Source organism: Chiloscyllium plagiosum, unplaced genomic scaffold (genome assembly GCF_037043375.1).
Source record: "Chiloscyllium plagiosum isolate Xiang-an unplaced genomic scaffold, Cpla_swu_hap1 HiC_scaffold_16, whole genome shotgun sequence".
Lineage (NCBI taxonomy): Eukaryota > Metazoa > Chordata > Chondrichthyes > Orectolobiformes > Hemiscylliidae > Chiloscyllium > Chiloscyllium plagiosum.
Window position 1 is genome coordinate 61,518,973 of NW_028270154.1, and position 27,501 is coordinate 61,546,473.

General features: G+C 40.5%; 1 long non-coding RNA gene across 1 annotated transcript in view; it reads left to right on the forward strand.

The window, feature by feature from the left end:
- LOC148147554 (uncharacterized) overlaps positions 1-26,690 on the forward strand; it is a 46,124-nt gene extending 19,434 nt beyond the window's left edge. The window contains exon 3 of the long non-coding RNA XR_015759659.1: positions 26,497-26,690. This is a non-coding gene — a long non-coding RNA (uncharacterized LOC148147554). The remainder of the gene's footprint in view (positions 1-26,496) is intronic.
- Positions 26,691-27,501: the final 811 nt, after the last annotated feature.

Consider the following 27,501-nt stretch of genomic DNA (forward strand, 5'->3'; position numbering starts at 1 on the left):
CTCTGCCAATGGTTCCAATAAGCAAAGAGATTGAAGTTATCTTGTAAGTATCCTCTGTGGTCAGATATGACATCTGCATTACAATCACTTCTTCCTCTGCTTGCTGACCACATTTAGGAGTTCTGAAAATCGTTAAAGATGTCCAATAATCAAAAAACAAGATCAACACACTCCTACATATTGTGTGGTTTAAAGATTCTTTAAACCGCAACATTCTGAAAATAGTACTGATGACTTGTGCTCCAGAAATTGCCACTCCATAATATCATTCAACTAGAGCACTGTCTCAGTTTATCTGACCCTGAAACCCTCATTCAAGCCTTTGTTGTCCATAAACTCAACCATTCCAATACACAAATGGCTGGTTTCTAACATTTTACTCTTGGTAAATGTGAAGTCATTCAAGGCTGTTGATGAATCATTATCAGGCCCAGTACTAAGTCAAAAGCTCAAGCTGCATGAAGAAGGATGATGGTTGACAATCTATTACAATTAACAACACAACTAAACCAAGTGGTTTAAAGATTCTTTAAACCACGTAAGTATGATTGATAATTCTTTTATGCAGAAACTTTCATTTTGATGTTATTTACTGTACTGGATAATTGAAGCAAATTGAAAAAGGAGTCCAAATGTGTAACTTATTGTACACTCAGTGATGGCACTGTGATGAAAATACACAAAAGTTAATGTAAAACCATTGGTATTTGATTTTCATACAATTTATCTTCATTTACTTGTTAGCCACTGTAATAAGTTAATGGTTAATTGCCTTATAGTATTTATGATGTGTTTACAGCCTCATGATTTGAGAAATAGCTACCAAGAATTATCACAGAAATAAACACCTCACTTACAAATAAAGCTGCCAAGAATGGCTTATAGCACTATTAATAATCATATTTTCTCTAATCTTTTTTTTTATGCTTTATGTCTAGTAACAAGAATAAACTTCTGAAACTTCTAATTAATTTTTTAATCAACCTCTTACAAATGATGGATACTGTAATTTTTTTGTATGTTTCTGTAAATAAACTGCATTCTGTCCTATTACTTTCAAGTATTATGCATATCCATTCTTACATGCATCAAGGACATGAACCATATTAAGAAGGGAATTTAATAAAATAAGGTCAGCTCTTTACGTGGCCAAACATATACACTTGCATGAGATTTAATTTTGTTAAAAAAGGTAAATTCTCTCAGCAATTTGTCTTATTAATTTTCACTTTGATTTTATAGAAATATAGTTATCTTTCAACTTTGATAATGGTATACTGGTCAAGCAGCTTTATCATTTGTGAGCAATTTATATTCAAGCTGAATATTTGGTTTTTAATCAGAGAGGAATAAAATTGCAAAGTTAAATTTTCAACAATTTTAATGTCAAATCTGACTCAAATTCTCCATGCAGACTTCTGAAGACAGAAGACCTTGTGCATAAAGATGTTCACTCAGCATAAATCAGAGAACGAAAATACAGGAAAAGGGTCATTGTGCCATATAATCTCAGTTTTGTTTTGTTTATGTTAAAATGGTAATTAACCATCAATCATCAACAAACATAAACACACAAGTGATGCAATAAAAGATTAATGATCAGCTTTACTGTGGAATATAATTGCACCAGCAATTAACTACTTGAGGTAACAGTTTGAAAGGAGTCTTCATGAAGAATACTTCAATTAGACACAATGACATTCAAAACCTCAGCAACAATTCTAATTGATGAATCATCATCAGGCCCAGTACTAAGTAAAAGGCTCAAGCTGCATGAAGAAGGATGATAGTTGACTATCTATTACAATTAAAAACACAACTAAATTACCTATTATTGATTGATCAACTTACATTATATAATATAATGAAAAATGATGAAAAAAACAGTTATAGTTCAAATACTGTGAGTTTTGCAGGAAATTTGAAGGCAACAATTAGCAGTGAGATAATAAATGTAATGGGATCATTACCAGGATGTAATATATACATGAGCTATAACAAATTTCAAAATGTTGGGAAAGAAGAGGGTTGATTAAGTAACTGTTAATATGAACCTAGTTAATGTTAATATTGAACAAGTCAGATTCAAGACTGAAACTTGCCTTGTTAAATCCTAACTTTTTTTTTAAGTCTGGAGGTCAAGTTACTGAGCACATTCACTAGATTAGGGCTCCCCAAATTGGTAGGTGGGACACCAAACAGAATCACATGTTGCATGACAGTACTAGCCACCAAAAAGCTACCAAATAGTTTCACCCTCATCATCCATCCTTTCTCCGTCTCACAAATCTTCCCTCCCCACATAGCTCTATCCCAACCCTCGCAGTTTTTCACCAAGCTTTGAAATAGAGCCACAGTGAGAAACTGTTTGGGAAGTATTGCACTAGAGGCTATCAGTGTACTTTGAATATAAAAAATAAAATATTTTTTAAACAAAGTTTAAAAAAACAATATTACATTAGACATAAAGAAAGATCAGAAATACTTCATCACAGCTATCAGCAAAGGAGTTACATTCACACTAGACCTCTTATTCTAGCAAAATTCTTATAAACACCTAAACCTCAGTGAAGATTCATCACTTTCTCACTTGAAGATGCCTTGCTCAGTCTCAGGCTGATACAGCTGCAACCAATGTCCTTTCAGAGAATTTTTGTGCAGTTATTAATTTTATCCCTGCAACTAATGCCTCTCCCTGCATGCCTGAAAACAAAGTGTAAATAAAACTATTATTTTAGCAGCGGAAAAATTACAAGTCCCCTAAACCCATTGTCCAGCAACCCTTCACTCTCTGACATACTCCACTCAAAGACTGATTGACTTTCTGGACTATTCTGCTCCTCTGTGTGTCTAGATGCCTGTTACTAGACAATAGCAGAGGTTTTTTTTGTTTCTTCTACCTTTTTTTGGTAATAAACTGAACAGTTAACCCCCCAGTTCTTCAAGTCAAGGTTGCAAAACTTCATTGAAATGTGAACAAAAAAGATTTCGAGAGTTTACAGTGCCATCGCCCAAGTTCACAAATGAAACTCTAAAAGTGATTAAACATGTCTTCCTCCTTAATATACAAAATTTTTAAAAAGCTGAAAATGTGATGCTGGAAAAGTGCAGCAGGTCAGGCAGCATCCAAGGAGCAGGAGAATCAACGTTTCGGGTATGAGCCCTTCTTCAGGAATGGCCCATTCCTGAAGAAAGGCACATGCCCGAAACGTCGATTCTCCTGCTCCTTGGATGCTGCCTGACCTGCTGCGCTTTTCCAGCAACACATTTTCAGCTCTGATCTCCAGCATCTGCAGTCTTCACTTTCTCCTAGAAAATTTTAAAAAAATCAGGCTCTGATTTGCATGGACTATGACATGATGAGTGGTAGAATCAGATGAGATGCTCTGCCAAACTGGTCTCAATGTCAACATCATTCCAGTTGAGGTTCATTGTCCTCAAGCAGCTTGGAGGCATTAAGTTCCCAGTTGATGTCCCTTAAACGCCTTGTTAAAATCCCACTAATCACAGCTTGTGATCTTGTCAAACTCACCAGACAACCCAGCTTTTGGTAAATCTGGACATGGAAGCCAGAGCAGGTACCTGACATGTTCAGTTCATTGCTTGCTCCAGAAGACGGCACGGCGGCACGGTGGCACAGTGGTTAGCACTGCTGCCTCACAGCGCCAGAGACCCGGGTTCAATTCCCGCCTCAGGCGACTGACTGTGTGGAGTTTGCACATTCTCCCCGTGTCTGTGTGGGTTTCCTCCGGGTGCTCCGGTTTCCTCCCACAGTCCAAAGATGTGCAGGTCAGGTGAATTGGCCATGCTAAATTGCCCGTAGCCTTAGGTAAGGGGTAAATGTAGGGGCATGGGTGGGTTGCGCTTCGGCGGGGCGGTGTGGACTTGTTGGGTCGAAGGGCCTGTTTCCACACTGTAAGTAATCTAATCTAAGTAATCTAATCTAAAAAAAAGACCTCCATCTTCCCCATGGACAAATTACACAGCAGGGCACATCCACCAACTCATGTTACACGTACTCTTCCAATTCAAACATTGGAAATTCACTTTCAGGGAATCATTCCAACCATCCTGGCATCCTATAATGCACTGGCACCGTGCCCTGTAAAAGTAGACTGGTCTATTGGGCACTGGCAAGCAGCAAGGCAAGGCTGCATCAGTTATGAATATTGTACAGGAAAAAGAACCTATCATATAGCATGGATCAGACTGTGTAACAGGGCTGCTCACTTGCTCACTCAGAGCACATTCATTTAGTGCCTCATGGCTAACTTGCAGCATGCCTTGTCTTGTCCTACTGTGACTTGCATCGGCAATTGGTTCAGTCGCCCAACCAGGCAGGTGGTTGTACTGCTAAGCAATCCACAGTCAGAGGCACATGTGTCTTGTCACACATCGGTATGCCATGTCTCTCTAGCATCCACATCACATAACCTCAGTGTTCATGCCAAACAGACAGCATCCAAAGCGGGCAATGGAACATCTCTGAAAGTTTTGGGAGTGGTTTGCAGTGAAGTCGTCATTCAGGTTCACCAAGGTCAGCCTCCTATACCTGTCCTGGGTTTCAGCCAGGGTCAAGTGTCTGCTCAGGGTGGCATTACACAGAGGACCATGAATCTTGCTCCATAGAACAGGACACAATCAGCCCTGTCTCTCCATATGTGCCAGTCTGAGGTTGGGGTGCGGGAAGTGGTGGTTCAAGGACTGTCATAGTTGGAGCCATGCCTGTCAACCAGACAGGGGTCTGGGAAGGTGAGGGTAGAGCAGGTCACTCAAATAGGTGGGTCATGGTCATCTCATCATCTTCGTTCAAGCAATTAAGGGGAAATGAGGGGTTAGCGGACACTCTTTGCAAGACACATGCTAGTGCTTGGTACATGGGTCTACCTGTAAAACTTATGAGGTAGAAAGCGTTGTAGCCACTGGATAGTCCTGGTGCTTGATGCCTTGTCAATATCACTGTTGCAGTGGAAATAACAAATGTTATTTGCTTGTTTGTTGGGACATGGATATTTCAATAACCCTAAAGAAGTAAGCCTTGTTTTCAACTGCTATGGCAAGAATCTTTTCCTCAGAAAGCTTGAAGATGCAGCTTCTCCACTTGAGAAAATGAGAGAGGGCGTGGTATGCAAAGACGGGTTGTCAGATCAAAAGGATTGTTGGGAGATAGGTGTGAGGCATAGGTAAGTGTAGGGAAGCAGACAGCAGGGTATTGCACTTATCAGGACAAAGTGCAGACGATCATTGACTTTCTTTCTGAACTGTCACGCAGTCCTTATCATCACTGGGGATGACACTGATCCAGGTGTCACTATCTGACACTGGCATTGCATGGTGGCCTGACCTCTTCTGCTGGTCATCCATGAGGTGACCCCTCTCCTCTCCACTGTTCCATTCACAACAACATCCGGGTTGTTCTCTCCTTCTCTGCCATCTTTCCTTACTCCATCCACAGCTGAGGAGCACAGTTTCCAGATGGCAGCACTCCCGTAGGTAAGCAGCAGGATTTGGAAACTGCAGTTGTATAATCTTTCAATGATTTTACTGGTTAATCTTTGAAATATTGCTAGTGTATTTTTCATTCCGAATGGCATGATTTTTACATTGATGGAATCCACCAAGTGTTATGAAAACTAATTTGCCTTTGGCCATATCAATCAATGGAACTTGCCAATATCCCTTTAATAAATGTTTTTTTGTAACAAACCTTGCTTGTCCAGTCCTCTTATTACACTTCTTCAATTGTGGAATTGGATACGAATCTACTCTTGTAACCAAATGGAACTTGCAATAATTGATACACTATCATTGTGATATATTTAGCTTCAGCACCATAATAGTGGGTAAGCCCAACTATAATTGATTTAGTAACATCATTGTGCATCATGAACATTATTTCATTCTGTCACCTGAACTAGCTTCTCTGGGTTGAGTCTATAAAGATGTTGTTTTATGGGTGATGCATCCTCTACATTAACATCATATAAGGTCATTGATGATTTCCATTGGCCTATTTACACAAATCAAATTATGAGATGGTAACAGCTTTTGTAAGAAGTTTTATGGGAGATAGCATTATATAACTTTTAAAAAATAATCTTCACATTGTCTATTATGATTATGAAAGAATGAAAAATCAGATTCCTGATGTCAAGAAAGAAATTCAGATTATGTTTTGAAGGTTTATGTGGTGAGTTCTGAATCTCACTAAAATGTGTAGCAACCAATGTGTTTCTATGCATTTGAGTCTCATTAATATTAAATATTATTTCTATACAGTTTCCCTTCCTCTCCTTCTTCCCCAAGATGCAAATGGTCTAAATTCCCAAAGTGAAAGTTAGAATGGTTATCTGATGCCACAGCTCAATGTTTGCTTCTCTGACTCTTCATCTAGTTTCACTGTCACGAGCATTTCCTGTATGCTCTACTGCCATTGTAGTCTTTCACTCTTCCTCCATGCCAACTGGCATCACCAAACCACCCTGCATCCCTGCATCATCACAGCTACTTTCAGAACAACTGTCACACTACAATAGCTCTCCAGGACTTCATTTTCGAGCTCACGGACATTTATGCCATGAATGCTTCCCTTGTCATAGTCTATGGAAATGGATAGGCTCTTTAGGACTGAGATGAGGAGAAATTTCTTCAACCAGATAGTGTGGAACCTGTGGAATTCTCTGCCAGAAAAAAAGTGATTGATGTCAAAACATTGAATGTTTTCAAATAGGAGTTAAATACAGTTCTTAGGGTTGAAGGGATCATGGGGTATTGGGAGAAAGCAGGAATGCAGATACTGAGTTTGACAATCAGCTATGAGCTTGCTGAATGGCAGAGCAGGCTTAAAATGCTAAATGATCTGTAAAGGAGAGAGAGAAAGAAACCCACACTGCTAACTGACACAGCAGTAAATCTGCGCAGTTACTGCCTTTGCTGTTTGAATTTATGTATCACTGGACAGCGGAGTGTATCTAGGAAAACTTACCAAACAGCAAAGTTCACAACTGATCTTGGAGGAACGTGTTTGGGAGAGGTCACCGCACAGAAACAGATAAGTGAATAGTTTTAAGTATAGCCTTGCTGTAAGTCTACAATAGTGAGTAGAGTGGGTTCTTTCTTGATTATATGTTTTCATTGGGATCTGTCTCTTAATTAACTTTTAAAAATATAAGCCATAAGTATTAAGTTAGCCTGGAGCAGTGTTTTGTAGAGCAATAAGACAGAGCTGTTTTCTGGTTCTGTAGATTAGAAGGAGCAAAATGGCCTTCAGTAGAGTGATATGCTCTTCCTGTCAGATGTGAGAGTTTCATGAGAGTTTAAGGGTTACTGAGGATTATATCTGCACTAAATGTCATTGTTTGCGAATACTGTTAGATGGAATGATCAGTTGGAGTGACAGTTAGAGGCAATGAGGAATTTACAAGAGCAAGGGGATGTGATAGATGGCAGTTATAGGAAGAGAGAAAAGACACAGATACAGTCAGGTGGATGGGTTAACTCCAAGAAAGGTAAGAGAAGTAGGTAGGTAGTACAGGAGTCTGCTGTGGCTATCCCCATTTCAAACAAGTATGCTGTTTTGGAAAATGTAGAGGGTGATGGATTTTCAGGGGAATGTAGCATGAACAGCAAAGTTTCTAGTATAGAGACTGGCTATAATGTAATGTGGGGTACATCAGACTCCAAGTGATCAATTGTGTTAAGGGTCTGTCTAGTCCAAGGTACAGACAGACATTTTTGCGGCCAGCAGCGAAAAATCAGAATAGTATGTTGCTTCCCTGGTGCCAGGATCAAGGATATCTCAGAGAGGGTGCAAAATGTTCTCAAAGGGGAGAGGGACCAGCAGGAAGTCATTGTACATATTGGTACCAACAACATAAGAAGAGAAAACAATAAGATTCTGAAGGGAGAATACAGAAAGTTAGGCAGGAATTTAAAAAGGAGGTCCTCGAGGGTAGTAATATCTGGATTACTCCCAGGGTTACGAGCTAGTGAGGGTAGGAAGAGGAGAATAGGGCAGATGAATGTGTGACTGAAGAGCTGGTGTATGGGAGAAGAATCCACATTTTTGGATCATTGGAATCTTTTCTGGGGTAGAAGTGACCTGTACAGGAAGGATGGATTGCACCTGAATTGAAAGGGGACTAGTATACTGCAGGGAGATTTGCTTGAGCTGCTTGGGAGGATTCAAACGAGTAAGAAGGGGGTGGGACCCAGGGAGATAGTGAAGAAAGAGATCAGTCTGAGACTGGTACAGTCAGGACAGACAGAAACAAAGCAGACAACAAGGTAGGACTGATCAATGGCACTGCATTTATTTCAATGCAAGGAGTCTAACAGGGAGGCCGATGAACTCAGGGCATGTTACTGGGATATTATAGCAATTACAGAAATGTGCTTCAGGGATGGACAGGATTGGCAGCTTAATGTTCCAAGGTACAAATGCTACAGGAAGGACAGAAAGGGAGGCAAGAGAGGAGGGGGATTGCATTAAGGGATAGCATTAAGCTGTACTTAGGGAGGATATTCCTGGAAATACATCCAAGGAAGTTATTTGGGTGGAACTGAGAAATAAGAAAGGGATGATCACCTCCTAATTGTCAGTGGGAAATTGAGAAACAAATTTATAAGAAGATTTCAGTTATTTGTAAGAATAATAGCATGGTTATCATTGGGGATTTTAACTTTGCAAACATAGACTGGAACTGCCATAGTGTTGAGGGTTTAGATGGAGAGGAATTTGTCAAGAGTGTCCAAAGAAACTTTTCTGAGTCAGTATGTGGATGTACCTACTAGAGAAGGTGCAAAACTTAGGGTGTCAGTGGGGGAGCACTTTGGGGCCAGCGACTACAATTCTATTAGTTTTAAAATAGTGACGGAAAAGTAAACCAGATCTAACAATTGAAGCTCTAAATTGGAGAAAGGCTAATTTTGACGGTATTAGGCAAGAACTTTCAAAAGCTGACTGAGGGCAGATGTTCACAGTTAAAGGGACGGCTGGAAACTGGGTAGCCTTCAGAAATGAGATAATGAGAATCCAGAGATAGTGTATTCCTGTTAGGGTGAAAGGAAAGGCTGGTATATGCAGGAAATGCTGGATAACTAGAGAAAGTGAGGATTTCATTAAGAAAAAGAAGGAAGCATATGTCAGGTATAAACAAGAGAGATCGAGTGAATCCTTCGAAAAGTATAAAGGCAGTAGGAGTATACTTAAGAGGGAAATCAGGAGGGCAAAAAGGGGACATGAGAAAGCTTTGGCAAATAGAGTTAAGGAGAATCCAAAGGGTTTTTTACAAATACATTAAGGACAAAAAGGGTAACTAGGGAGAGAATAGGGCCTCTCAAAGATCAACAAGGCAACCTTTGTGTAGAGCCGCAGGAGAAAGTGGAGACACTAAATGAGTATTTTGCATCAGCGTTTCCTGTGGAGAAGGACGTGAAAGATATACAATGTGGAGAAATAGATGTCGCCATCTTGAAAAATGTCCATATTACAGAGAAGGAAATGCTGGGTGCCTTGAAATGCATAAAGATGGATAACTCCCCAGGTCCTGATGAATACAATCTATAATACAATCCAAATAAGGTGATCATCCCTTTCTTATTTCTCAATTCCACCTAAATAACTTCCTTGGATATATTTCCGGGAATATCCTCCCTAAGTATAGCCTTAATGCTATTCCTTATCAAAAACAGCACTCCTCCTCTTCTCTTGCTTCCCTTTCTATCCTATCTGTGGCATTTATATCCTGGAACATTAAGCTGCCAATCCTGTCCATCCCTGAGCCACGTTTCTGTAATTGCAATGATATTACAGTCCCATGTTCCTAACCATGCCTTGAGTTCATCTGCCTTCCTTGTTAGGTTTCTTGCATTGAAATAAATGCAGTGCAATTTATCAGTCCTATCTTGCTGTCTGCTTTGCTGCTGCCTGTCCTGACAGTTTGACTCGCCTCTTTTCTCAACTGTAACAGTCTCAGACTGTACTCTAGAACTCTGTGGGAAGCCAGGGAAGTGATTGCTGGGCCCCTTACTGAGATATTTGGATCATTGATAGTCACAGTTGAGGTGCTAAAAGACTGGAGGTTGGCTAATGTGGTACCATTATTTAAGAAGTGTGGTAAGGACAACAGGGAACTATAGACTGGTGAGCCTGAAATCGGTACTGGGCAAGTTGTTGGTGGGAATCCTGAGGTACAGGATTTATGCTTATTTGGAAAAGAAAGGACTGATTAGGGATAGTCAGCATGGCTTTGTGTATGGGAAATCATGCCTCAAGAACTTGATTGAATTTTTTGAAGGAGTAACAAAGAGGATCGATGAGGGCAGAATGGTAGACTTCTGTAAGGCATTCGACAAGGTTCCCCATGGGAGACTGGTTAGCAAGGTTAGATCTCATAGAATACAGGGAGAACTAGCCATTTGGATACAGAACTGACTCAAAGGTAGTGGAGTGTTGTTTTTCAGACTGGAGGCCTTTGACCATTGGAGTGCCACAAGGATCGGTGCTGGGTCCACTACTTTTCATCATTTATATAAATGATTTGGCTGGGAACATAGGAGTTATCATTTGTAAGTTTGCAGATGACACCAAAATTGGAGATGTAATGGACAGCGAAGAAGGTTACCTCAGATTACAATGGGATCTTGATCAGATGGGCCAATGGGCTGAGGAGTGTCAGATGGAGTTAAGTTTAGATAAATGTGAGGTGCTGCATTTTGGGAAAGCAAATCTTAGCAGGACCTATATACTTAATGATAAGGTCCTGAGGAGGTTGCTGAATAAAGAGACTTTGGAGTGCAGGTTCATAGTGCCTTGAAAGTAGGATTGAGGGTAGATAGGAGAGTGAAGAAGGTATGCTTTGGTTTATTGCTCAGAGCATTGAATATAGAAGTTGGGAGGTCATGTTGTGGCTGTACAGGATGTTGGTTAGGCCAAGTTTGGAATATTGCATGCAACTCTGGTCTCCTTCCTATCGGAAGAATGTTATGAAACTTGAAAAAGTTCAGAAAAGATTTACAAGGATGTTGCAGGGGTTGGTGGAGTTGAGCTATATGGAGAAGCTGAATAGACTAGGGCTGTTTTCCGTGGAGCATCGAAAGCTGAAGGGTGATCTCATAGAGGTTTATAAAATCATGAGGGGCATGGATAGGATAAATGGACAAGGTCTGCTGTGGGAGAATTCAGAACTAGAAGGCATAGGTTTAGGGTGAGAGGGGAAGGATACAAAAGGGACCTAAGGGGCAACTTTGTCATGCAGAGGGTAGTGCATGCATGGAATGAGCTGCCAGATGAAGTGGTGGAGGCTGGTACAATTGCAACAATTAAAAGGCATCTGAATGGGTACACGAATAGGAAGTGTTTAGAGGGATGTGGGTCAAGTGCTGGCAAATGGGACTAAATTAGGTTGGGATACCTGGTCAGCATGGAAGAGGTGGACTGAAGGGTCGGTTTCTGTGTTGTGCATCTCTATGACTCTGTGACTCTCTGGCCAACTCCTGCCCTTATAATCTATGCTTCTACGCTTCTGGCAGCTCATGTTGCAATCAGGGACACATAGATATCGCATGCATTTGCACAACATGTATCTTATATCTCTTAGCTTGCTTTCTTAACACTGACTCACATTGTGCTTACTTTGAAGCTCTCAGCATCTCTAGTCTGCATTGGCTTTTAATGGAGACAGAAAGAAAGGCAGCTTATTACACTTAACAGCACTGAACAGTCAAGGGGTTTGACATGCTAGTGCATGCCCTTGTGCAATGTCGATGTCATACCTACAGCATATCTTGGCACTTTATGCATCAAACACACTGTTTGTGCTTTAATCAAAATAACTTGTCTGAAATTCAGAGAGAATTTTTCCTCAGTAGGGTCAAGTGGGACTATGATTAGATTGTCACCATAGTTAGTCAAAGCAATTATTCAGATACAGTCTGGAGGCTTGGCCACGGTCAGTACATGGCTTGCTCCTATCATTATTCAGGGATCATTGCTTTTGCTGTCTGATGATATGGTAATGGCCATCCCTTCAGGGCAGTCCAACAGTCTAAAGATTACAGTTAATCAGTCAGGGAGACATCAGACCGAGGACTGAGCCATGCTTAGTCAGGGCTGTCCTCAAAGTCACTCTGTTGTTGAGCCATAGTCAATCTGGCTGTTTGGATAATAATGGGCAGGAGTGTTATCAGGTATTAGTCCACGGATGAGTAGGAAAAGTGGAAATTTAAATCTGGGGATGTATTGAATTTTTCTGATGCTTTGCATAACGTGGTAAAAGGGGGTAACTCCGAGTATAAGGTTAAAATCTGACACAGTATAGAAGAGTGCAAGGTCCAGGGAAAATTGGGGGACTTTGCAAGTCACCACCACTTCAATTAAAGGACAATGGATTGCTATAATGGGCATGATTAGGCGATGAGCCATGGGCTGAGAGGAAACCTGAACTATCAATTGCAGCCTGTAAGTCACTCATGAGTGTGAACTGAATAACACCATCTCTGTTACCTTGTCACCCGGTCTCCGCAAAGCTGCTGCGATCACAGATCTTAAAAGGTTACATATATCCGCCAATTCTCGAACACATTCTACAACTCTTATTGATGCACAATGCCTTGAAGCTGCTTTCTTCTGCTATCTTCACAAGGAACTATAAGCATTTAAGAACATGACCTGTTATAATGAATAGTGCATTTCTTGGGTGCATTGTTGGGGTGATGCAATGTGGATGTAGCCCTACCAGTTTTATAATTTCCTAACATTACTTGGTGAAATGGGTTGTTTTACATGAATCTAAATAAGGTAAAATAACTCAGAGGACAATGTGAGAAATTACATTGCCTTCCTTCTTGGACAACGTTAAAAATCACATAACACCAGGTTATCGTCCAACAGGTTCATTTGGAAGCACTAGCTTTCAGAGCGCTGCTCCTTCACCAGGTAGCTATAGAACAGGATCATAAGACACAGAATTTATAGCAGAAGATCACAGTGTAATGCAACTGAAATGACACATTGAACAAACCTAGATTGCTGTTAAGCCTTTCATTTTTTTAGAATGGGTTGCAGGGTTTGGTTCTCCATTGGTTATTCGGTTCACCTTAATGAACCAAAGCCTACAACCCATTCTAAATGTATCATTTCAGTTGCAATACACTGTAATATTTTACTAAAAATTCTGTGTCTTATGATCCTGTCCCACAGCTATTTGAAGAAGGAGAAGTGCTCCGAAAGCTAGTGCTTCCGAATGAACCTGTTGGACTATAACCTGGTGTTATGTGATTTTTTAACTTTGGCCACCCCAGTCCAACACCTGCACTTCTACATCATTCCTTCTGGGAGGCCTCCAACCCATAGTGTATCACAGCCTAAGGTCAAACTTATTTTGTGCTGGCTATGACGCATAGCATAATATCACAGAAAAGTTCTTTTAGTTCTGTATTCCTAATGGCAAATTGGCATGGAAACTCCTCTACTCCAATCATGAGAACATTCCTACAAATAGATTCTAATCCTGATCTTGAAATTTTGATGCCATCTGTCGAATACTGCTTCTAATACTAAAACATTGTTATTGGCCAGGATTGCATAAAGATGGTGTTAAATTTTGCCAAACATGCCATACATGTTATGTAGAGAAGAAACCTCAACCAGCAACTAAACCCATAACCATAATTATACAGGATGTCCAAGAAGCATTTATTAAGGTGTGAAGAGATTGCGTAGGATATCTTGGGATTCTGTATCTTTTATCAATTATTGATGTTTCAACAAGATATCCTGATGCAGCACCTTTGGGGATAAATATGGCAAATGTTATTGGAATTATTAGTTCAATTCTAAGGAAATATTATCAGATCAAGTTTCAAATCTTTTGTTCAGAATAGTCAAAGTGATAATGAATAGTTCAGTTTATCACCCAGAAACACAAGCAGCATTAGAAAGATGGCATCAAGACATAAAGACCAGGATTAGAGCCTATCGTGGGGAATGTCCTCACGATTGGAATAAAGGAATTTCCATGTCAGTTTGCCATAGAAATGCAGAATTAAAAGAGCTTTTTCCATGATATTATGCTATGTGTCATAGGTAAAACAAGGACTGCAGTTGCTGGAAACCAGATTCTAGAATAGAGTGGTGCTGGAAAAGCACAGCAGTTCAGGCAGCATCCGAGGAGCAGGAAAATCGACGTTTCGGGCAAAAGCCCTTCACCAGCCAGCATAAAAGAAGCCTCCCCTTAGGCTTTGATACACTATGGGTTGGAGGCCTCCCAGAAGGAAGGCAATGTAACATCTATTCATCATCCTCTGAGTTTTTTTACCTTATTTTGACAGACGTAACACAAGCCATTTCACCATGGCTGAAGAAATAACAAAGAGGATTGCTGAGGGCAGAGCAGTAAACGTGATCTACATGGCTTTCACTAAGGCATTCAACAAGGTTTCTCATGGGAGATTGGTTAGCACGGTTCGATCTCATGGAATACAGGGAGAACTAGCCATTTGGATACAGAACTGACTCGAAGGTAGAAGACAGAGGGTGGTGGTGGAGGGTTGCTTTTCACACTGGAGGCCTGTGACCAGTAGAGTACCATAAAGATCAGTGCTGGGTCCACTATTTTCGTCATTTATGTAAATGATTTGGATGTGAACATAGTTAAAAATCACAAAACACTAGGTTATAGTCAGACAGGTTTATTTGGAAGCACTAGCTTTCAGAGCTCTGCTCCTTCATCAGGTGGTAGTCGAGTATAAGATTGTAAGACACAGAATTTAACTGAAATTATATATTGAAAAAGACCTGGATTGTCAAGTCTCTCATCTTTTAGAATAACCATGTTGGTTTCAGTTCTTTCATATGTAAATTCCAGAACATTTTTAAAAGTTACATTATCAATTGAACTTTAACAATAGGTGCCATGTCAGCTCAGATAATGCATTGAAAGTGTGAAGTGCCCTGTGAACATGGGACATAGAGTTATTAAGCTTGCAGATGAGACCAAAATTGGCGGTGTAATGGACAGCAAAGAAGGTTACCTCGAGTACAGATGGGCCAATGGGCTGAAGAGTGACAGATGGTGTTTAATTTAACTAAGTGTGAAGTGCTGCATTTTGGAAAAGCAAATAGTGAGCAGGACATATATGCTTAATGAGAAGATCCTGGGGAGTATTGCTGAACAAAGAGACCTTGCAGTGAAGGTTCATAGCTCCTTGAAATAGAGTCACAGGTAGATAGGATAATGAAGAAGGCATTTGGTATGTTTTCCTTTATTGGTCAGAGCATTGAGTATAGGAGTTGGGAGGTCATGTTGCGGCTGTACAGGACATTGGTAAGGCCACTTTTGGAATATTGCATGCTACTCTGATCTCCTTCCTATCGGAAGGATGCTGTGAAACTTGAACGGGTTCAGAAAAGATTTACAAGGATATTGCCAGGGTTGGAGGATTTGAGCTACATGGAGAGGCTGAATAGGCTGGGGCTGTTTTCCTTGGAGCGCCGGAGGCTAAGGGGTGACCTTACAGATGTTTATAATATCATGAGGGGCATGGTTAGGATAAATAGATAAGATCTTTTCCCTGGGGTGTGAGAGTTCAGAACTAGAGGTTTAGGGTGAGTGGGGCAAGTTATAAAAGGGACTTACGGGGCAACCTTTTCATGCATTGGGTGCTATGGAATGAGCTGCCAGAGAAAGTAGTAGATGCTGATACAATTACAGTATTTAAAAGACATCTGGATGGGTATGTGAATTGGAAGGGTTTAGAGGGATATGGGCCAAGTGTTAGCAAATGGGATTAGATTAGGTTAGGTTATCTCGTTAGCATGGAAGAGGTGGACTGAAGGGTCTGTTTCTGTTCTGTACATCTCTATGACTCTGAGTATAATTAATATTGTGAAATAATAGGTATGGCAGGGTTACACCCTCTTTGCATCCCCCCAGAAATCTACCCAAGAATTGCACCATTCATTATAACAGAACATGTTGTTCAATACTGGGCATATCAGTATTTTAGCAAAAGCTGAGTAGCTGATGAGTGCTCTAGGAATAGTAACCCATTTTCAGATCCTCCAATTACAATGCTGAAATATGGTATATGATGGAATACTGAATAGGCTGGGGCTGTTTTCCCTGGAGCTTCAGAGTCTGAGGGGTGACCTTACAGAGGTTTATAAAATCATGAGGGGCATGGATAGGGTAAATAGACAGGGTATTTTTCCTGGTTTGGGGGAGTCCAGAACTAGAGGGCATAGGTTTAGGGGAAAGATTTAAAAGAGACCTAAGGGGCAACTTTTTCACGCAGCGGCTGGTGCGTGCATGGAAATGAACTGCCAGATGAAGTGGTGGAGGCTAGTACAATTGCAACAGTTAAAAGGCATCTGGATGGGTACATGAATTGGAAGGGTTTAGAGGGATGTGGGCTGGCAAATGGGACTAGATTAATTTAGGATATCTGATTGGCTTGGAAGAGTTCGACCAAAGGGTCTCTTTCCATGTTATACATCTCTATAATTCCATGACTTACAATTGACTTGAATGAGTTAAGCTGCAAGAACATTTGAAAATCTGAATGCATTGAGTCCAAAAAAGAACCTTTCTCCCAGATTCAGTATCTACTTTTTCTATTACAGGTGCAATCCCTTATGGATTATTCTGTAATGTCCAGATGGGGGTGGGGCAAAGTGAATGGACCAAATATTCTGAAGTATTTCTAGTGCCAGTATTTATATGTTGTTTTCTTCAGCAACACCTAAAGAAGAAAGAGGTCACTTTGGTTTCTTGAATAAAGCAGACATTTAACTTGCTGAAGAAAGAGCAGCATGATGGTTACATTGCGTGGTCATTAAACCATTGCACTACCTGACCAGGTAGACGTGGGTCAGGTTGGCACTTTATTAGCTCAACATATTGTGGTGGTCAAAATGATTGTCAATTCTGTTTTCAGTCAAGCCAATTATTGATTGGAAATTCTGTTTTTATATTTCACATCATCAAGCTATTTATCTACTCCTTTCAGAAAATTTTAAACCATCCACTGGTGCAAAACATTTACGTGTTTTAATTTTCTTCTTACCTATAAGTAAAGGTTGGGTAAACATATAGCATAAGTAATGACAAGTTTGTTTTCATGTGACCCTTTTGCTCTCAATGATGTGTTTTCAGATGGTTTCGGCATGTACTTTGTTCTTCCTATGAGATGTCATTTACTGAAACTGTGTCAGCTTTTCTGATATGGCCAATCAGCTTTAATTGGCAGGTATGCTACAGTTAGACTGTTCACGGAGCCAAGCTGACACATCCCATGTTCGAAAAGTTAACCATGCTGAACACATGAAAGAAAAACCATTTCTCACCTTGTGTTGCTCATCATTATTACATTAAAGAAAGGAAAAAGAATTCTGCTCTGATGTATTAAATATTAATTCAATTACTAACAGATGTTTGATCACACGAAACCTACTGAAAAATTCAGTTCTTCACCTCATACCAAAGTTCCTGTGTTCGTGAATCTGTTAGAAACTGCAGCCATCAGTGAATATTTTATCTGATTGAACACAGCAAAGTTCCCTTAATCTGACAGCAAAGCACAGCAGTGGGTGAAATTATTTCCTTTTAATGCTGGATGTCTGTAGGATTCGTTTTCACTGAGGGAAGATTATGGAATCAGGGTGGTAAAACAGTCTTTCAGAGCTGACTGACATGCAGTGTGTTTACTGATGAGTGCCTTCCTTTCTTCCCAACCCCCTTCTTGCCCTGTTCTTGGCTCATCATTTTTTTGTTTAAGTGAACTGGGTCATAGCCATCCTGGCCTAAGATTCTTTAGGCTGTTCCAGTTTTGGAAGATTAATAGCTCTTGTTTAGTCTGCAAAGTTATCTATGGCTATAAAACAATATTCCTTCTATATTAAAAAATTAAATGTCTGGATTATATAATTAAAACCTACTGTACATGTCTTTGTCACCAATTGTACTTGTCATTATTTTATGATGTGTTATATTAATTTCTAAATTAAATCTGATGGTGTATTCACTGAAATCATGTAAAACAGATTTGTCTTAATTCAGTTTTTAATAAATTGCACTATGAAGCATATTGGCACAATCTTTGGAAAATTGAAAAACTTGGTCCACATTTTAATCAATCCCAAATGAAATGTTTCAAAAATCAATACTTCAAGCACATTCAATTTTCATCTGCTTTGACAATCACCTATTCATTCAAAAGGATGTAGTTGCAGTTATGTTAACGAGAGCTACCATAAAGTAATTTAGGTGGACAGGCAGGTAGTACTGAGGAAGTGGGGAGGCTGCAGAAGGATCTAGACAGTTTGGGAGAGTGGTCCAGGAAATGGCTGATGGAATTCAATGTGAGCAAATGCGAGGTCTTGCACTTTGGAAAAAAGAATACAAGCATGGGCTACTTTCTAAACGGTGAGAAAATTCATAAAGCCAAAGTACAAAGGGATCTGGGAGTGCTAGTCGAGGATTCTCTAAAGGTAAACATGCAGGTTGAGTCCATGATTAAGAAAGCAAATGCAATGTTGTCATTTATCTCAAGAGGGTTGGAATATAAAAGCACCGTTGTGCTACTGAGACTTTATAAAGCTCTGATTAGGCGCCATTTGTGTTCAGTTTTGGTCCCCACACCTCAGGAAGGACATACTGGCACTGGAGCGTGTCCAGCGGAGATTCACACGGATGATCCCTGGAATGGTAGGTCTAACATACGAGGAACGGCTGAGGATCCTGGGATTATATTCATTGGAGTTTAGAAGATTAAGGGGAGATCTAATAGAAACTTACAAGATAATACATGGCTTGGAAAGGGTGGACGCTTGGAAATTGTTTCGATTAGGCGAGGAGACTAGGACCCGTGGACACAGCCTTAGAATTAGAGGGGGTAAATTCAGAACAGAAATGTGGAAACATTTCTTCAGCCAGAGAGTGGTGGACCTGTGGAATTCATTGCCGCGGAGTGCAGTGGAGGCCGGGACGCTAAATGTCTTCAAGGCAGAGATTGATAAATTCTTGATGTCACAAGGAATTAAGGGCTACGGGGAAAATGCGAGTAAGTGGAGTTGAAATGCCCATCAGCCATGATTGAATGGCGGAGTGGACTCGATGGGCCGAATGGCCTTACTTTCACTCCTATGTGTTATGGTCTTATGGTCTAATTTGGAGAGCATCAGAATAACTGCACTTTCTAACAATATATTATCATTTGGAGAATGATGCAACAATTGTAACAGTATCTTACATCTCATTTACAGTAATAAATGGGATTGAATAAATGAATAAGTTAGTTTCATGTTTGCCACACTCGCTGTCCCAGATATTTAATAAAATTCAGACAGTGTCCAAAGGTTAGAGGCATCAGAAATTAATGTCAATAGCAGTCAAAATAATGACCAGTATAAATATAACTGGCCTGATTAATCCAGTATTATTTATCACTAGCCTTTTTTGAGATTCTTTCACCAATTTATAGTACAGTTTACTGCTTCTTTCATCCTTTACTCTCTTGTAGAAGACTTGGAATTGTGCCTCAATTTGATTATTACTTTGTAATTCAATTACGCGCCATCATGCTTTTCTAAGAAGACTGTAAAATACCTCACACAGTAGGGCTTTACATTATCACTGCAGTAAAAATGTTTTGACTTACCCACACATTAAAATAATACAACAACTGATACTGTTCATTTTGTACAGAAACCAAGTATTTGTTGCTCTCAGTTTTCCAGGCACCTTGCAGCATATGGGAATATTCTACAATTCCACGCTTCCTGTATAGAAGAGGTGTCAGAGATGGGAATCAAGACTGTAGCCCAAATAGTTTGACCTGAACTCATGAGCACAGCCCTATACCAGGAATGTGGGATTGTAAAATCAACCCTTCAGAGGAAGACTCTGTGAAAGGTAATAAGATTATAAAAGTTATAAAATATTTTTTAAACAAATGGAATAAAATTATTCCTTTGAAAGCCTTTTTAATTTAAATATGAATGCCACTTATGTTAAACTTACCTTAAATACATTTTATTATGTTACAGTAGTTGTTTCTTGCTTTTACTTTTAAATATGACACCCCCACCCCCCCTCCCCCATCACAAAGTACGCCCTAAATTGAGCTTAGGCATTGCAATTACAATTCCCTTTAGCTCCAAAATATTCTGATGAGTCAGGGACTTTTCATTAATATTATAATTATGTTGTTCGTACTGAACATGCAGTATTACCAATACAAAGCACCTGAACTGAACAAAATGGAGAAAGTACTCTAACACTCCAATTTTATTGATTATGATGAATTAAGTTGCAGTTGCTTGTGATGACACATTGATCTTCTAGAGAATGTCATAGCATGTATTGATAAGTACTAAACAGGTAAATTATCTGAGGCAAAAAAGTCTGATTGGACTTTGCATTCAGTGGCAAAGGCAGGCACTCAAGTTTGGCCTTAATTAAAGTTGCTCTGACTTTTTCTATACTGGTGTCAGTTTGAATTTAATGCCTTCTACAGGGGGACTGTGGCATCTAGAGAAAATTAGGCAGGCAACAGAAAATCAAAACAGCCAATGAGATTGAAAAAATTCATAGATAACAAAGTGGGTTACATAAAAAGGAACACAAATCAGGTTTAAATCAATGAACAGCGAGCGTGATAAAGATTGAGATATATGCACAAAATTTAGGGAGGAAGCTGAATTGTGAAACATGAACCTTGGAAGGAGATATACTTTTATGCTACTTTTAAAAAATCTACAACACAATAATTTTCTGAAAAGGAATCCACATTTGTAAAATCAATATTTCATCGGACCAAATAGGTTAAATAGTCATTATGGCTTAATATTCCATCAGGAAGATAGTTAGTCTTGATTAAATAAAGCATAACTCTTTAATCAGTCCTTCCAGTGAGAATAGTGGGTAATTTGAATTAGAGTCATAGAGGTCTGCAGCACAGGAAAGGTTGTTTGGCCCATCAAGTCTGCACCAGCCAGAAGCAAGCACCTAACTATTCTAATCCCGTATCCTGCTGTGCCTTGGCATTGCAAGTGCGCAACTAAATACTCCTTAAATGTTATAAGAGCCTCTACATTCTAACACCTTTACAGGCAGTGAGGATACATCACCCTCTAAATGAAAAAAATATTACCTCACACCCTCTCCAAACCTCCTGTCCTTTTCCTTAAGTTTATATGGTAGGATAGTGAAGAAGGCGTTTGGTATGTTTTCCTTTATCGGTCAGAGTATTGAGTACAGGAGTTGGGAGGTCATTTTGCGGCCGTACAGGACATTGGTTAGGCCACTGTTGGAATATCGTGTGCAATTTTGGTCTCCTTCCTATCGGAAAGATGTTGTGAAACTTGAAACGGTTCAGAAAAGATTTACAAGGATGTTGCCAGGGTTGGAGGATTTGAGCTATAGGGAGAGGCTGAACAGGCTGGGGCTGTTTTCCCTGGAGCATCAGAGGCTGAGGGGTGACCTTATAGAGTTTTACAAAATTATGAGGGGCATGGTTAGGGCAAATGGACAAAGTCTTTTCCCTGGGTTCGGGGAGTCCAGAATTAGAGGACATAAGTTTAGGGTGAGAGGGGAAAGATATAAAAGAGACCTAAGGGGCAACTTTTTCACGCAGAAGGTGGTACGTGTATGGAATGAGCTGCCAGAGGATGTGATGGAGGCTGGTACAATTGCAACATTTACGAGGCATTTGGATGGGTATATAAATAGGAAGGGTTTGGAGGGATATGGGCCGGGTGCTGGTAGGTGGGACTAGACTGGGTTGGGATATCTGGTCAGCATGGACAGGTTGGACCGAAGGGTCTGGTTCCATGCTATACATCTCTATGACTCTATGGTCATCAATCCCTCCATCAAGGGAAAATGTTCCTTCCCATCTTCGTCCCTCATAATTTTAGACATCTCAGTAACGTCTCCCCTCAGTCTCCTGTGCTCCAAAGAAAACAACCCTAATTTATCCAATTTTTCTTCATAACTCTCCAGCCAAAACAATATCCTGGTAAATCTCCTATGTACCCTCTCCAGTGATATCACATCCCTTCTATATTGTGGATTCCAAACTGCACACAATACTCTAGCTGTGGCCCAAAGTTGACCCAATGTTTGATATAGTTCCAGCATATTCTCCCTGTTCTTAAATGCTACACCTCAGCTAATCAAGGCAAAAATCCAATTTGCCATCTTAACCACTTTATCTACCTCTCCCACCACCTCAAGATACTGGTGGACATTAACACTAAGATAAAAGCAATGACTGCAGATGCTGGAAACCAGAGTTTAGATTAGAGTGGTGCTGGAAAAGCACAGCAGTTCAGGCAGCATCCGAGGAGCAGTAAAATTGATGTTTCGGGCAAAAGCCATATTCCTGATGAAGGGCTTTTGCCCGAAACGTTGATTTTACTGCTCCTCGGATACTGCCTGAACTGCTGTGCCTTTCCAGCACCACTCTAATCATTAACACTAAGATCCCTCTGATCCTAGGGTTGTACTGTTCTTCATTCTATTTGCTACTCATCAGCCCATCTGATCAACCTGTCCTACATCATCCTGTGGCTCTCCTTGTCACTACTTACCATCCCACAAATTTTTGTATCATCTCTGAACTTACTCATCAGTTCTAGTTTACTGGTAAACCAACTAGTTTAAGGTCTTGCCAAATCAATACTTCCTATATTGATTCCATTGTCAAAGACTGCTTCAATATATCCTGTGAAAAACGAGGTTATCACTGACAACAACTTGAAGGTTATAGGGTTTCTGGTTTGCAATCAGTAATTTCCTGATTTTAGGTGGTTCAAATCACTCCCAGAACCCTGCTTCTGACACTGGACTTATTTAGGGAATGTGAAATGAAGAAGACAGCAGACAGGTGTTTTAGGGCAAAAGTATCTCTGTGTTTATTTAACTACAAAAAGGTAAGTACAATTAAGAAATAAAAGGCAAATGCAATAAAACAGTGAAATTGACAAAATTATGTTGAGTCAGAAAGTGTGGTGCTGGAAAAGCACAGCAGGTCAGGCAGCATCCGAGGAGCAGGAGAGTTTACGTTTCGGCCATAGGCCTTTCATCAGGAATGTAGGGGAGGAAGGGTGTTGAGAGATAAATAGGAGGGTGGGACTGGGGAAAGATAGCTGGGAAGGCGATAGGTGGATGCAGCTGGGGGGTGATTGTGATAGGTCTGTGAGGAGGATGGAAGGGATAGATGGGAAGGAAGGTGAATAGGTGGGACAGGTCAAGAGGGTGGTGCAGAGTTGGATGGTTGGTTCTGGGATGAGGTGCTGGGAGGGGAGATAAGGAAGCTGGTGAGGTCGATGTTGATGCCATGTTGTTGAAGGGTCCCAAGGTGGAAGGTGACAATTCTTCCTCCACTCGTTGAGTGGTTTGGATTTGACAGTGGAGGAGGCCCAGGACTTAAGTGTCCTTGTCATAGTGGGAGGGGGAGTTGAAGTGGTCAGCCACAGGATGGTGGGGTTGTTGGGTGACCACTTCAACTTCCCCTCCCACTCCACCAAGGATATGCAAATCGATATAGCATCAATGTCGACTTCACTAGTCTCCTAATCTTGCCTTCCCTCACCTCATCCCAAATCCAATCCTCAACTTGGCAACACCCTCTTGACCTGTCGCACCTGTCTATCTTCCTTCTCACCTATCTGCTTCATCCTCCCCACTGACCTATCATAATCATGCCACACTTGCATCCACCTAGTACCTTCCCCCCAGTCCCATCCTCCCATTTATCTCTCAGCTCCCTTCCCCACACTGCACATTCCTGATGAAGGGCTTGTACCTGAAACATCGAATCGCCTGCTCCTCAGATGTTGCTTGACCTGCTGTGTTTTTCCAGTTTTCGACTTTGACTTTCCAGCATCTGCAGTCCTCACCTTTTCACAATTATACAGAGTACAGTATCAAATTGAACAGAGGTTAAAACACTGTTCAAAGCTAAACAGCAGTTTTAATCAGGCACTTTCTTTGGGCTTCCTAACCTTGGGATCCCTGCACTGTCACCACCTGCCTTTCCTCCCCTGTTAACTAGGTTGGAAACTTCGGGGATTCGGGAGTTTCAGCTCACCACTGGGGAAAACACAGTTTTAAAGTGCGTACAGTGTCTGAGGTTTTTGCCATTGGTTGTCTTGGCTTGGAACAGGCTGTGTCTGAAAGCACTTGTTTGAATAGCACTTAGTTTGCTTCCTATCCTCGCTGATGCCCTTTGTTGCAATGATGCTCTTTGTTTGTCACCACATTCAGCTTCTCAGTTTGGCCTATGTGGTTCTTGGTTCTGAAGCTACTTATTGGGGCTAGAGCCTGTGGGGAAACTGTTTCTGCAGGAGCTTGATGTTGCAAAAGGTCTTCCTTGTCTCAGATCAGAGCTAGCAGTTATACAGACTGTGTGCCTCGTTATCGTCTCTCATATCTGTGTTTGATTGCTGGGCTGTTCCTCCTCTTGGAGCTGAATGAGTCTCCTGATTACTGGATGAGGTATGAATGATTCTCCAATTAAAGTGAATGGGTTTTCAATAGTTTTAAATGTCGAGCATTTCTCTTGAATGGATGTGGGTTAAAGCTTTACAGATAATGTGAAGGCCTTCACATTAAAGGGCAAACAGGTTTGCATCTAGTACAATGTCCTGATGAAGATCTCATGCTCGAAATGTCGACTCTCCTGCTCCTTGGATGCTGCCTGACCGGCTGCGCTTTTTCAAGCATCACACTTTTCGACTCTGATCTCCGGCATCTGTAGTCCTCACCTTCTCTCTGTAGTACAATGGTGAGGAATATTCAGTATCTCTGTGTCTGAGCAACTATTTAAAAGTTGAATGGTTTTATATGTTAGTAGGCTATAGGATGTTTTGGTCATTTGCTCTGCAGGCTGGTTGTTCATTGTCTTTAGATGAAGTGTTTGTGGTGGTCTTCCTTTAGCTTTAAAGGACAACCCTGTTCCAGACAGCTGCCCCTAGGCTTGCATATTGCCTAGTCTGTCTCAGCCAGAGAGTCTAGTGACTCTGAGTTCAAATGTGAATTCCACAAACCCATGTCCCAAGTTCAGAGTGTTTTTAGTCCAGGGTATCTGATGGAGATTTTTGCCCCATCTTACAAGGTTTCCCCTTCAAACTACATGTGTGGACACCAGAATGTTGCAGTTGACAGTGTGGTGCTGGAAAGGCACAGCAGGTCAGGCAGCATCTGAGGAGCAGGAAAATCAACATTTCAGACAAAAAGTCCTTCATCAGGAATTTCCTGCTCCTCGGATGCTGCCTGGCATGCTGTACTTTTCCAGCACCACACTCTTGACTCTAATCTCCAGCATCTGTAGTCTTCACTTTCACCTACCAGAATGTCACAATCAGCTTTACTCCATAATTATGACAAGCATTGACATGCTGCAGCTCTCTTGGCCTAATAGTATTGTTAGAGTATTAATGCAGAGACACTGGCAATGTTTTGGAGACCTTGATTCAAACGTGCCATGGCAAATGTTGGAATATGAACTTAATAAAAATCTGGAACTTTAAGTCTAATGATGCCATGAAGCCATTGTTGATTGTCAGGGGAAAACCCCATTTGATTCACTAATGTCTTTAGGGAAGAGAATTGGTGTCCTTACCTGGTTTGATCTACATGTGACTCCAGACCCACTGCAATGTGATTGAAACTTAACTGTCTTCTGGGCAATTCTGGATGGTTTGTAAATGCTGGTCCAGTTGGGAATGTCACATCCCATGAAAAAAACTATGCTATTATAACTATTGCAAGTACCATAAAAAGAAAGAATAAGAATCTTGTATTGCACTTGAAATGCACAAGCATTTTACTTTGTGAACTAATGTACAATGCAAATAACATCTCCTTCAAAGGTCATACTAATTCATTATTGTGTAAATGGTAAAGTATAGAACTCGGTCATCTTCCCTTTTCTAAACATAAATTCTTGGGAAACATGTGGTCCCTTATCTAAGGGTTCTGCTACAAACTGGAAGAACTCATCCATCACAAACCTTTCAGGAATTGGATTAGATTTTTTACATTGAGACTTATCAATGATAACTTAACCACTATGGGGAAAACATTTCCATTTATTCTGTTTGAAATTTCATCTGATTCAGCATATTTACTTAAACTAGACCTCTTGGGAAAAGATTAGCAGTTCTGCCTTATAGGGTGTCATTTCACATTCACTAGTTCTCCTTTGTTGTTTAAAATGTTATAGACACTTTCGATAAATTAATTATAAAAACGTCTGGGCAGATAGGTTGAGTGTCCATGTTCTGAATTTAAGCTTCTTATCTTTTCATACATTTTGGAAAAGTAAACCTTTCATCTCTAAATCCTTTAACAGTATGTAGTGTTTATTAAAAAGCTTTTAGTAAGTCATTAAGATGTGCATGCTGTTTGAACTTACGACGAGATGTTTAAAAAACACTTCATTATTGAGCTGTATCAATTTGCTGTTTTCTGTCGGGCCTTATTTCAGATTTATATTCTCTTTCCCCATCTGCAATCAACTCCTCCAGTAAAGAAGGTGGAGGACTTCAGGATAGAGCTGACCTTGTGTCTGCTGATGGTGCCGTAGTGAGATTGGTGCAATTAATGGAGTTTGGAACAGAATTTGTCCTGAAACTGCTGTCGTCTGCTCCGGCCAAGATTTGAACTAAGCAAAAGCGTAAATCAAAGAATTTGGTATGTACAGCCTGTCTGTTCCATTGGTTTTCTAGCCATTAAATAAGCTGAGTGATGATCAATTTGACTCATAATTTTCCAGTTCGCAACTGCACTGTCAGTGTGACAGCACGTATCTGTCTATTACACTTTTGCAGGTTCATCTGCTAAGTTGGATAGCCAATGAAAAACAATACATGATTAACTAAAGTCTGTTAAATGCAATTTGTCTCTTACTTGGCTCCAACCAGCCCTCTTGACCATTGCCACAAAATTGCCCTTGCTCTCCTCTCAGACACTTAGAAAGTGCAACATTGCTAGGCAGCTGGGGAACAGCATGGATATAATGAGGTTTTTGACTTGCAGATTCACATCAGTTCACAGTTGCAACTGCTAGCTCAGAAACTGACACTGTGTATTGAAAGATGAAGCTTCATCCATTAAGGCCAACAATGGGAAAGCCTATAGATGAGGGCTGATATTGTCAGAATGATGAAATGCTGGAGGCATCGGTAGCCTTAATAGAAAGCCTGTGGTCAATGTCAAAGGGTTTAACTTCACCTTGTGTCAGGGCACAAGTCTTGAAACTAATCTTTTCCAGTGTAGCAATGGTGATCAGCTCAACCCAGTCATGCATTGGTTTGACTATGGTGCCATAAAAAGTGGGTGAAAGTGAAGACTGCAGATGCTGGAGATTAGAGTCAAGAGTGTGATCCTGGATAAGCACAACAGGTCAGGCAGCATGTGTGGAGCAGAAGAATCGACATTTCGGGCAAAAAGCCCTTCATCAGGATGAAGCCCTTTTGCCTGAAACGTCGAT